This window comes from Lactuca sativa, chromosome 5 (assembly GCF_002870075.4).
Source record: "Lactuca sativa cultivar Salinas chromosome 5, Lsat_Salinas_v11, whole genome shotgun sequence".
NCBI lineage: Eukaryota > Viridiplantae > Streptophyta > Magnoliopsida > Asterales > Asteraceae > Lactuca > Lactuca sativa.
The window spans coordinates 68,964,884-68,978,021 of record NC_056627.2 but is presented as its reverse complement, the minus strand read 5'-3'; positions in this window follow the sequence as shown (position 1 = coordinate 68,978,021).

Below are 13,138 nucleotides of genomic sequence, written 5' to 3'. Positions count from 1 at the left end.
GTCTATGTACCATTCGTCGTCAAACTGCTCGTCACTAATAACCTGCAAAAATTAGGCAGATTTAGGAACCCAAAGTTTCTTGGGTCCACATGAGCCTTTTTACAGAAACAGGAATAGTAAGAGAAATATCAACGAGATATGTTCGTTTTATTAAGGTTGTTTCATCTTTTCTTTTATAAGTAAACACTTTGATTTTATTAGAATTAGATGCAGGTGTTTTGGATTTAGGTTTTGGTGTTTGGACTTTAGCCTGCTTTCGGTCTTCATTAGCTGAGGAAATTTCCCTTTTTCCTTTCAAATCCTTTGATGATCTTGAATTTGGTGTAGGATCAGAATTAGGCTAAGAGGAAGATTGAGAACGAGAAGAATTAGAAGAAAAGAAATTAGAATGAGAATTTTTTCTGACTTGAGGTTTGGAATGACCCTTTCGGTTGTGGTCATTTGAGGGACCGAACCTGGACTTTCGGTTGCTGATTGATGATGAACCGAAGCTTGATTCTCGGGTGTTGTAGGTTGGTGGCCCGAAACTGGGTCTTTTATTGTAAAAGCTTGACGGGCTGAAATCTGGTCTTTGCATGTTGTTATTTGGTGGACCGAAACTAGCTCTTCGGTTGTTGTTGCTTTCGGGATCGAACCTATCCTTTCGGTTTTGTTCTTCCTGTGGTCCGAAAGTCTTCCTCTGGTTCTTTTGAATCGGTGATTCGGAGTTCCTTTTACTCATGTTTTCTTCTCCTTTTGACTTAGAATGTTTGTCAAAGAGAGTTTAGTGAGGATTTTGGGAGCGCCAAAACTGCTTTCGCTCTGATAGATTTTTCTTGTATCTCAAGTTTCTCTGCTGCTTTTGATTTTTCACCTGTTTCGGTTGTTTGTGGATATTTGCCTTTTGTTTCGGCTTCTTAGCAACATGATCACTCTTCATGGAAGAGGTTTCACTAGTTGACGTGACTTCTTCCATTGGAATCTCTTTTGTGCCACTGGAACTTGGTACGTCAAAATTGGTAGGCTTATTTAGAGGTTCGGGCACATATCTTCCTTTGGCCTTCCATGATGTTCGCTCCGACAAACCGACTGTTTCATCTGCGTTGTCTATCGGTGCAGACCAAAAAAACTCATAACAGCCATCTACATTATCTTCATTCACCATGGCAGTGAGTTCGGCTGTCTGATGTTCGGTTACTCCTATGACCTTATAAACCTGATTGGGAGTTGTTCTAACCTTTTGAAACACAACAGCCTTTTCTTTAAGGATTGGGGACTTAGTTTTGGACAAATGAGCGAATTCCACAGAATTTTCAGAAATCAGATTTTTGTGGTTTTTAGATTCGCTCTTAATGAACTCGGAACAGTCAACAACATCATCTACAGAAATTTCACTCATGTCATTGTCCTCATTAAGTTCAGATGCATTTTCAACATCAATTTAATTTTCTGAACTCAATTTGGTACTCAATGAGTCAAATTTTTGTATGGTTTCGGCCCTGAGTTTCAACTTATCATTTTCATCCAAAAGATTTTTAAGCATGTCCTTATGGTCTTTGGACTTTATAAAAGATTCAATTTTGTCCAGACCATACATATAAGTAGGATTGACATCATCAGAAGATACAACACTTTCACAGTTGTATGCTTCGGCATCGATTTCATCCTCCTTAAACTCAAGGAAGGTTAAAATCATGCGATGTATCTTCTGTCCTATTTCACAGTTTAAATGCAGCTGAGTAATGTTAGCATAAAGCCTTTTGGCAATTAAACAAAAAACATTCCTCTGTTTTAATAATTTGAGATTGTCTCTTTGCAAATAAATGTTCTCATCCCTAGACTTAACCAACTCCAACTCTTTCTGCTCTATCCAAATCCTTCGCTCCTCACTCTTGGATGACACCCTGCTTATTTGGTCAGTTAGGTTAGAATTCGTGACCCGTGTTTGAGTTAAACAACTATCTAGATTCGAAATTCTTGAATTCAAGTTTTTTAATTCCTTTTCATATGACTTTTGTGGAATTTTAAATGCAACAAAAATAGATTGTACCTTCTTGATCAGTTCATCTAGCTCACTGATCTGTACACTGAGAGGTTTCGTTGTAAAGCACAAGTCCTCTCGCTCCTTAGCCTCTTCGTTTCCACCATCAGTGTTTTATCCCCTCATCTGAGATACATCTGTCACCATCAGACATCTTCCATCAGCTTCACCACTCTTTTCTACATAAGCCTTTCCATGAGAAGGCTTTCTCACTTCATCATCTTCCGAGTCAGTCGACCAAACCTGCACGCCACCGAACTCATCATCATCCACTGAACCCTGCACAATAAGAGTATTCATAGAGGGATTAGTAGCAGCTTTCTTCCTCTTTATCTCTTCCAGTCTTTTCATAAGACTTGCTTCTTCATCTTTCTCTGCCATCTTTTTCAACACGCAATCTTTTGCGTAATGATTTTTTCCACCACAGTAGAAGAAACTGACACCAGAGTCAGCTTCACCTTTCGCTTCCTTCTTTGATTCTTCAACTTTCTGCTCCTCTTTCACTTTCTCAGAGTTGTAGCTTCCCTGCCAATTTCGGTTCTAGTTGGTAGGGAACTTCTTCTTAATGAACCTTCTAGGATTTGATACCATCATAGCATAGTCTTCAGCCGTTAAATCGTAATCTCCCATAGTCAAATCTTCTTCTTCTTCTGCATTCTTACCTTTGGACAAGAGCGCCAAAGACCCCAACCTTGAAACCACGCTTTTCTCTTGCAACACAATCTTTTCTTGGGATTTCAAAATCCCCACTAGTTTTGCCAAGGAATATGATTTAAACTGCTCATGCACTTTAACCGTTGACACAATAGCCCTCCATCCGGGTGTCAAACCATTTAAGAATGCGACCTTTTGTTCGATAAGCTTTCTTTCAATGTCATGCTTGATTATCTTGCTGAGAAGATGATTGAACCGATCAAATGTTTGTGCAACAACCTCATCTAGCATCTGCTTGAATTCTCCGAATTCCGAGAGAAGTAGGGTCTAAATCGAATGCTCCAGATCTTCATCTGTGGAGTACAGCTCTCGCAGCCGATCCCAGATTTCTTTTGTTGTACTGCAAGAACTAACTAATCGAAATGTGTCGGACTGAAGAGCAAATCGAATTAGTCTCAATGCCTTAATGTTGCATTGGAACTTCTCCTTTTCATCCTGAGTGACGTCTTTCACATCTTTTAATAGATCATTATACTCCTTTTGAGTTTTAATGATCCTGGACGTGCTTGAATGAGCAAAAGGACCAAAAGTGATAGCTTCACATATCAGATACCCGTTATCTTCAGATCCAATAACGTAATCTTCAAAGTGGTGCGTCCATACTTCATAGTCTTGAGTATAGAGAATTAGAATCTTAGTGGTTGATCCGATGCTGTTTGAGATGTTGATGGGATTGGATTGAGAATCGCCCATGCTTGATCGTGTAACCTGTTATAAGATCAGACTTTGTAATACGTAATATTAGGGCAAGATGAATAATTAATGAGATACGTCAATTATGGAGTGACGGCTCAATAAATATCAATGAATGCGGAATAAACCCTAATCGCTTCTTTCACAGAAGAGATGTGTATGAATTACACAGTCTCCTGCTCTGATACCAATTGATGAGTTGAATAACTCTTTGATCGTTTAGATCTTTAAACAGGTTAAGCACAAAAACTTAAAACAAAAATATCAAGCACAAGAGTGAATCAAAATATGTCGAATGATTCAATAGATTCAAGCCTCAACAGAGCTCGACAAAGAACTTCCGCTGTAGAGGCTATTAGGGTTACAAACGATAAAGATAATATCTATGAATGATCGACTTCAAATCTTACGTACTAAGATGCATGCAAGCATCTATATATACTAAACCCTAGAACATAACTCACGGATGGACAGGCCCAATCCGGATACAAAATTGGACTAAAGAACGAGCCCAAGACGCAACACCTAACGGACCCTACAAAAATGAAGCCCAACTTCTGGATCTACTATCCTCCCACACGTTCTTGATCCTCTTTCGAGCTTCTTCTTCTTCTTCAAACTCACCAAGAATGCACAAGATTAGCTCACAATTACCAAAAATGGCTTAGGTTTACGAGATTAGGGTTTTGGACAGTGGAGACTGGAAATGAGGCCAAACCCTAGAGATTAAGTTGTTTAAATTGGGTACAAAACCCCGAATTTATGGTTTCTTGGAGCTTCCCAACTCGTCGAGTTGATCCTCAAAACCGCGCATAACATACAATTCCAACACATTGAGTTTCCCTCCAAAACTCGACAATTTGGCTTTTAGAAATGAGGTTTAATTCCATAATTGACCTTCCACATTCCGGGTGTTACATAATAACCTCAAAAACATCAGAAGGAGGCACTCAAATGGTCTGGAGTAACACATTCTCACAAGAACCAAGATTAAGGGACAAAAAACATAAAACCCATGAGCTAATTAGATCTAACAAATGGAACATCAAGATGCAAGCTTTATACCTTCTGGATATTGTTGATGAAGTGCAAAGTCTGGATCTACAAGGTTTGGAGCTCACACTTGCTTCTTCAATGGACTCCTTCTTCAAGAATGCACCCAAAATCACACTAAGGCCTCCAACACTCACAATTGATGGCTAGGGTTTCACAAAAACTTTATGAGGTGATGAGACTGGTAATGGGAAGGGTTCCATGGAGTTAGAGCCCTAAATAGATATAAAAATCTTAGGATTAGGATTTTGGTCAGCAGTAATTACACCCTGTGTAACCTAAGTTACGCCATATGTAGCTCATTAAAAACACGATCAACATTCAGCAAGTTACGCCCTGCGTAGGGTAAAACCACAAACTTCCGATTCAACTTCAAACAACCATAACTTCTTCGTTTTAACTCCGTTTTGGTGTTCTTTATATGCTCGAAAATGTATTGAAGATCCCTATATTCCTATCTAGTTACTTTTGGCTTAACTTATGTTGAAATAAACCATAATCCATGAAAGAAGCTCGACAAATAACTTTTCCCAGTTTACCATTTGGTTCCAACACACAAATCAAGGGCCTATATCTCATAACCAATATTATTATTCCTCAATAAGGTCTAAAATTTACTTCCTTAAAGTCTAAAGCTCTTTTCTTGATCAAATTACAGCCCACAAACTCTTAATTAAGAAATATCCGAAATATGGTGTTACAGCCACTTTTAATGTCTCAAATCATACTTAGAGAATCAAATTCACACTATGAAATGTAAGTCAAACCCACATAATCTATAGTATCAGACACTTCATTCCAAAAAATCAAACCTACATAATCAATAATATCGGACACCTTGGTCCATAAAATTGATAGTATTGAAACATCCGTCCACAAAATTGATAGTATCATAAAATTCAACCCAAAAAATGAAACCTTGAAACTGAAAATTAAAACTATAAAAGAAATATTATCATACATTTCAATCCAAAGAATCCATCCCATAAATCAAAAGTTAAACCTTGAAAACTGATAGTATCAAACCCAAAAAAATGATAGTATCAAACACTTCCAAAAATCAAATTAAACCTTATTAATTTCCTGTCACTACAACTTGATTTTGAATGAGCCAGCGGACAAGGTTAGTGCTTGCCTAAACTTTTGTGCACTCTGATAGAGATTCTTGCAGGTCATTCTATCTAAATCATGAATTCGGATTCAACAAGTTAAGATTCTATAGCTTTATCAAGAACGAAAATAAATGTTAGTCATTGGTTGATTAAACAACGTTAGTTTGTGTAACAACCCTAAAAATCATGACGTAAAAATTTTTGTTCTTAGATTAATTAATCGTTAATACATTTCTTTCTCATGAAACCAAGGTAACCAAGAGTTAGCAAAAACATCGTCAAATCAGAGTAATTCACAGAATGCGAAACATGTGGTGTGTGCCCTGCAATCGTCCCGAGCTCTTTTTTTTGAAAAATGGAGTACCTGAAACATAAACAGGAAACCGTAAGCACAAAGCTTAGTGAGTTCCCCAAAATACCATATAACATACAACCACAAAATATCACATAACATATATGTAATTGTCATGGGCTCCCCCGCATGGTCTTTATCCGGAATGTCATGGACTCCCCCATGGTCTTTGTCTGGAATGTCATGGGCACCCCCATGGTTTGATATCCAACTGCCTCCGGCACCCCCCCCCCCCAGAGGTCTTCCATAAAAGTATTATAGAGACAACTAGTATACCACATATCACAAAACAACTATCATACCATATAACACATAATGGGCTGGCATTGGTGCCTTCGACCCATGGATATAGTGAGGAGTCTCACCATGCACTGCAGAAGCCCACTGGAAGAATCCCTAGCTGCTGCCATGACGACTTCCCGAACTAGCAATATCAATAATTCACCAAATTAAAAATTGGGCTCCAATCCATAACCAAAACTCCATGTTGGATTAGTGTCTAAGCCCGTAACCATGTTTGGTAAGTACTTGACCCGGTTGTGCATGGTCCTTTTGGGTTGCCTTCACCAAAGCAACTTGACTGGAGAAATAATAGAGAAAGAGGTTATTATGATTTATTAATATATTATAAGAATAATATATTAAAGGAGAAATCATATTTGTTTAATTAATATTGGTCAATAATTAATTAAGAATTAATTTTGTGATCAAAAGTAATTAATTAAACTAGAGGGGATGAATTGTAATTATGTGATAGTTGCAAATTATAGCAATGGATGCCCTATGGATAGGGTGGACAAATTCAAGGGGATAAGGCCCTAGAATTCGTCCAAGGATAAGGCTTCTAGACTTATCTTATGGGCTGCTTAGTGGGCACGCAACCATATAAGGATAAGGACTGAAACCCTAATCTCTACCCTATTTAAGGACCCCTTGGCTAAGGGAAATCGGCCACTTGATCCCTAGAAGACCTTGAGCCGATTTTCTGCCTCTCCCCTCTCTCTCTCTTGCCTCTCCATTTTCTCTTGGTGTTTGTGAGCCATTAGAGGTACTACACTTGTGGTACTTGCTTTCAAAGACAAGAAGATTGAAGATTTGAGTTGTTATTACAATATAACAACAAGAGGTATGTAATCCCTTCTACCATCTTAAATTTCGAAATACCTAGGAGCATGCTAGGGTTCTTCTTGTGTTCATAATGTTGTGTATCTAATAGTGAAAACATACATCCAAATCTAGGGTTGCATGCACACATAGGATTGTTTGTATAAAACCCATCACTGCATACCTAGGGTAAAATGACCATTTTACCCCCAACCTAGCCTTGTCCAAGCCCATGACCCAAACTACAATCTGAAAGGCCTGAAGGCCCACTAATCAACCAATGGCCCAGTTTTCCAAATTGGACCCAAACTCCTTACATGGCCCTGCCTTAAAGGCCAAACCATTCTTTCTAGTCCAAACACTTTGTATCCCGATGGCCTATTAACAACTCAAGCCCAAAATACCAGAAACTAATACAGGCCTTATACTAAGCCCATAATTCCCTTAATTATAAGTTAAAAGTCAAAGTCAACAGTCTGAGTTGACCAAACTCGCCGAGTTGTCCTTCAACTCGTCGGGTTCCTCCACTAAATGAATAGATCGGGAAAACTCGCATCAACTCGCCGAGTTCTCTTAGTGAACTCACTGAGTTGGCCAGGAATCAAACAACTTAATGCATTAAGTCGTTTCCATCGAATCTAGAAGCTTCCATTCTCAGATCCCTTCCCAAATGATGACTAGAAGGGTAAAGTTTCCAACTTTACCCAAAAATACCACTATAATGAACCCAAACCCGAATCCTTGACTTAAAAGAGTGAGGCTTAACACATTAATCCCTCAAACTCTCAAAACATAGTCCCAAAACTTAGATCTGGCTTCCCAAGGCTAGACTATCACGTAAAGTTTCCAACTTTACGTCCATGCATTCAAGAAAGGAATCCTAGAGCCCAAAATAGCTTAATAAAGGACTTAATGCATGAATGGGACTTAGGACTTGTAACATCTTGTTTGAGAATTGGTTAAAAACTCTTCAGGTAAGAAGGTTTTGTGCATGGACTCAGCAAGTTGGGAGTCCAACTTGTCGAGTAGGGTCGCGTATCATGAACACGGGTCTGAACTGACTCGGCGAGTCGAACGACCGACTCGACGAGTCCAAGCTGTTTAAGGAAAACCCTGATTTCGAGGTTTTCCCCATATATAAACCTCATTAAACGGTCTTGTAGCCTCCCTTATCATCATAAGAGACTGTGTGCGGCCACAAACTCCCTAGTGTGTGAAGTGTGTGCATTTGAGAGTTTGACTTTGGGAATTTGGGAAGGAATCCAAGTTTGGAGAAGAAGAATCAAAGGGAAAACATTGGATCTAACAACTAGTTCGTCTTGGGCATCAAATTGAGGTATGAATAAGTTACCTTAAGCCTAATTTTTATTTGGGAGTTCATGACCAAACTTGAGGAAATGGAAGCAAGCTTAGATTTGGACCTATCACAGGGATATGGTTCCAGATATGGACCATATTAGGTCCCAAATATCATAAAGTTCCACCTATTATTAAGCTTATTCCCTTTCATGCATGGAAAACTTATTAAAGGGCTAGTTCTGGTGATTATGGCCATGTGAGGCCTTGCATGCACGTAAAGTTTGCAACTTTACGTGCTATGCTCACTAGTAGAGTAGAGATATGAAGTTTAGAAACTTGAAATGACTGTAAACATAAGGAACTAAGGGAGACTCGGCGAGTCGAGCGAGTGAGTCAGCGAGCCGAGAGAGTTTTCTTGTTCATGGCCAAGGGTGTACGACCAAGGATGTACGGCCAAGGGTATACGGCCAGGGGTGTACGGTTAAGGGTGTTCAGTCGGAGGTTTACGGCTGTCAACATCAAGGAACTCGACGAGTCATAAGGGTGACTCGGCGAGTCGATGAATTGAACGGGGAAACCCGATGAGTGTCTGAAGGTACTTGGCGAGTCATGGTCAATATGGACTGTTGACCTTGACTATAGACTTTGAATTTGACCAGGGTTGACCCTGGGGGTATTTGTGGGATTATGATGAGTTATTTACTCAATGATTATAAATAGTTTGTGAAGAGCAGCACGGGATATACCTGAATTCAGTTGTTGAGTTAGCTTTGTGAGGTGAGTCTTCATACCATACCAATGGGTCTAAGGCACCAAGTCCGACCCATTTTATGAAAGTCGGTATACTTATTATGGAGTAGTATGTGAGATATACATGTATGCATGGTATGGGGTAGAGATAGCCGTTTTGGCTAATGGTAGAGACAGCCTTTATGGCTGATGGTAGAGATAGCCGTCTGGCTAACAGTAGAGATAGCCTTTGTGGCTAGTAGCAGAGATGGCTTGTATAGCTAATTGATATGTGATAATGGTAGAGATAGCTTTTACAGGTAGTACGATATGTGTTATGTGGATTGTGTGTGGGGTATGCTCTGGGGGACTCACTAAGCTTTCAACTTATCGTTTGTGGATTTGTTTTAGGTACCTCGGACCTCAAGGGCAAAGGCAAGGTTGGATGACGCGGCGTGCAACCTATCTCTCTTTTCTATTTTGGGGACACTCTGATGTTCTAAAATAATATTGTAATGATAGGGGAATTGAAAACAGTTATCTAGATTTTTATGACTTATGAATTTATGATTTACCAATTAAAAATGAAAATTTTCTTTGTAAATTTAGGGCGTTACAAGTTTGTATCAGAGCCTTGGTTTGAGGGATTCGGGCACACTCTCGGGTGTGTCAGGACTCAAACTAAGGGAAAAGTAAAATTGTTTTCAAAAGTAACATAAAAGGTTTTAAAAGAAATGAAAAGGAGATAGTGCAGCGCGCGTGACCAGCCAAGCCAAGTAAGTAGTTCCCCGATATATATTACTCCATTTTATGTTGATATTTGAGCTTTGGTAAGTAGATGGATCTTGCTATGTGTATGCTTCTAAAATTATATATGGTTAGGAGCTCATAGCCTCAGAATGATTGAATTGGCCCTATTTTCTTTTCCTTGTCTGGATGTGGTCTTAGGGTAGAATCTTTCATTCAAAAGTCTATTAGGTCGTTTATGTGTATAATTTGCATGCATGAAAGCAACCGGTTGCATTCGGTTGATTGACAAGTAGAGAAAATCTTAGGACAACCTAGGATTTGAGTTACGTGATAGATGCGGGTTATGGGTTGGTTGGGACGAATTGGAATTATCAGGTAGAATAGTGGGGAAAGGTACATGTAGGTGTGGAAGGTAGTATTGGGCCCGTACTACTAGAGGCACAAGACCTATACCCGAACCAGTGGTATATCTGACAATTTCGAGGAGGACTTGTGTGGGAAGATCCCTTATATGGTAATCCTGATCAATATGAGTTATGATTTTTCAGTTTAGCATGGTGGTGACACGTTTCGAAGCGGGAGGGTCAACAACGGGATCTGGATCCGAGAATGGATCAGGTGACACTACAGACATTATTAATGAGAGGTTGTGCGAGCTTATTGCAGCCAAAGTTGCGAATGGCATCCTTGACGCTACGCCAGTCATTTTTGGGACGGTCAAGGAGGGAATAATGGAGATCATAGAAGAGAGACTCGGATCATTCAGGGCTGAGATTTCTGCGGGCCAGTTGGGGGCCCGAACTCCTTCTTTCCGGGATTTCAAGGCGTGTGGGGCGCCAGAGTTCTTTGCGGTCCAAGACCCTATCGCAAGTCGTTGCTGGGTGGCCGACATGGAAAATGCTCAGTGCACGAGTTCTTGTCCAGAGGCAGCAAAGGTGGAATTTGCCTCGTGTATGTTGAGGGATCGTGCCCGGGATTAGTGGGAAGAGGTGACCAGACAGGTGGGAACAACTGGTGTGGCCGAGATGATGTGGGTCGAGTTCGTTCGGCGGTTTGATACAGAGTTTGCACCACCTATTGAGGTGCAAAGGCTAGTAAGGGAGTTTCATGATTTACAGCAGACTACCGAGACGGTGGCGGAGATCACCGCCAAGTTTCGGGAACGAGCTTTGTTGATTCCGCAGTATGCTACTGACGAGGAGATGAGGCGAACCCGATACCATTCCATGTTGAGGGATGATATCTGGGAATTTGTGAGCTTCACAGGGTGTAAGACTCTGAATGAAATGGTGGAAAAGGCCCGGGAGTGGGAAATGGAGTTGGAATCCCGCACGAAGCGGAAGCCTGAGCAGGCTCAGGCAGCAATAGGATGGGCTAAAAGATCTAAGACCTCGGACACTCCCAACAAGGATCAACAGGGTCGGGGTCGATGTGCTAAGTGTAGTCAAGTACATAGTGGGGCTTGCCGTGTCGCAGGTTCGGGATGTTATGCATGTGGCCAGCAGGGCCATATGAGCATGGACTGCCCCACAAAGGGTTTGATCTATTTCCACTGCAATCAGACCGACCACAAGCGGGTCAACTGTCCGAAGTTATAGGGAGGAGGAGCAGTGGCGGTGCATGCCCCCACCACAATGAGGATTACTGATGGTTTCCCTGCTAAGGTGGAAACCCCGGTCGTTAAGAGTCGTGCGTTTCAGCTGACCACCAAAGAGGCTCGAGCAGCACCAGATGTTGTAGCTGGTACGTATCTAATATTCCCTGTCTATATTACTTTGGTATGACTTATGCGTGATTTATGCCTGAATAGGGACCTTTTTGGTCAATGGTATGTCTGCTCATGTCTTGTTTGATTCGAGTGCTACTCGATCGTTTGTGCCGCTTGCGCTCAGCAAGAAGTTCCAGGACACGCCTGGGGTTTTGGTTTCCCCGCTTGAGGTAGAGATTGCGGATGACCGCACCATTAGTGTTGCGAGGGTGTATCGGGATTTTGTCCTGAATGTGCTCGGGGAGAGGTTTCATGTTGACCTAGTCCCTATACCGTTGCGAGGGCTGAAAGTGATTATCAGATGGATTGGTTGGGGGCAATGGGGCCATTATCGACTGCGAGCATCAATTGGTGAGGGTTCTAACCCCAATTGGGGGAGAACTGGCAATAAATGGTGATAGGGCATCGCAAGGGCCAACCCTCTGTTCGGCTGGGAGGGCTAGAAGGTTTATGCAGCAAGGATGTATGGGATTTTTAGCTTATATATCGGATACGAGGGTAGAGACCATGAAGGAGGTAGGAAGTGTGCCGATTGTATGGGATTTTTGAGACGTTTTTCCTGAGGAGTTACCGGGAGTACCTCCGGAGAGACAGGTGGAGTTTTGTATCGACTTGGTGTCGAGTGTTGCTCTGATAGCAAAGGCACCATACCGGTTGGCACCACCAGAGATGCAGGAGTTATCTACATAGCTTCAGGAGCTATTAGACCGAGGGTTCATCCGTCCGAGCAGTTCCCTGTAGGGAGCACCGTTCTTTTTTGTGAAGAATGAGGATGGATCCCATAGGATGTGCATCGATTATAGGGAACTGAACAAGCTAATGGTGAAGAACCGATATCCGTTGTCGAGGATCGATGATTTGTTCGATCAGCTGCAGGGTGCTTCCTGGTTTTCCAAGATTGACCTTCGATCGGGGTATCATCAGATGACGATCAGGGACGAGGACATACCAAAGACGGCTTTCAGAATTCGGTATGGGCACTATGAGTTTGTGGTGATGCAATTCGGGCTCACCAATTCCCCAACAGCATTCATGGATCTTATGAACAAGGTGTGTAGACCAATGTTAGATCGATCAGTGATCGTTTTCATTGATGATATCCTTGTCTATTCTAAGACTAGGGAGCAGCACGAGCAGCACTTAAGGGAGGTGTTGGAGACTCTAAGGGCAGAGAAGTTGTATGCTAAGTTCTCCAAGTGTGAATTCTGGCTGCGAGAGGTACAATTCTTGGGGCATATCATCAATCAGGAGGGTATTTCGGTTAATCCAGCCAAGGTTGAGGTTGTAATACGGTGGGAGGTACTGAAGAATGCATTAGAGATTCGTAGCTTCTTGGGTTTAGCAGGTTATTATCAGAGGTTTATTTAAGATTTCTCCAGGATTGCTATGCCATTAACACGTCTAACCAAGAAGAATGTGATAATTCGATGGGGTTCGGATCAACAGTTGGCCTTCCAGACCTTGAGGCAGAAATTGTGTGAAGCTTCGATCCTTGTACTACCCAAGGGGTTAGATGATTTGGTGGTGTACTGTGACGTATCAAT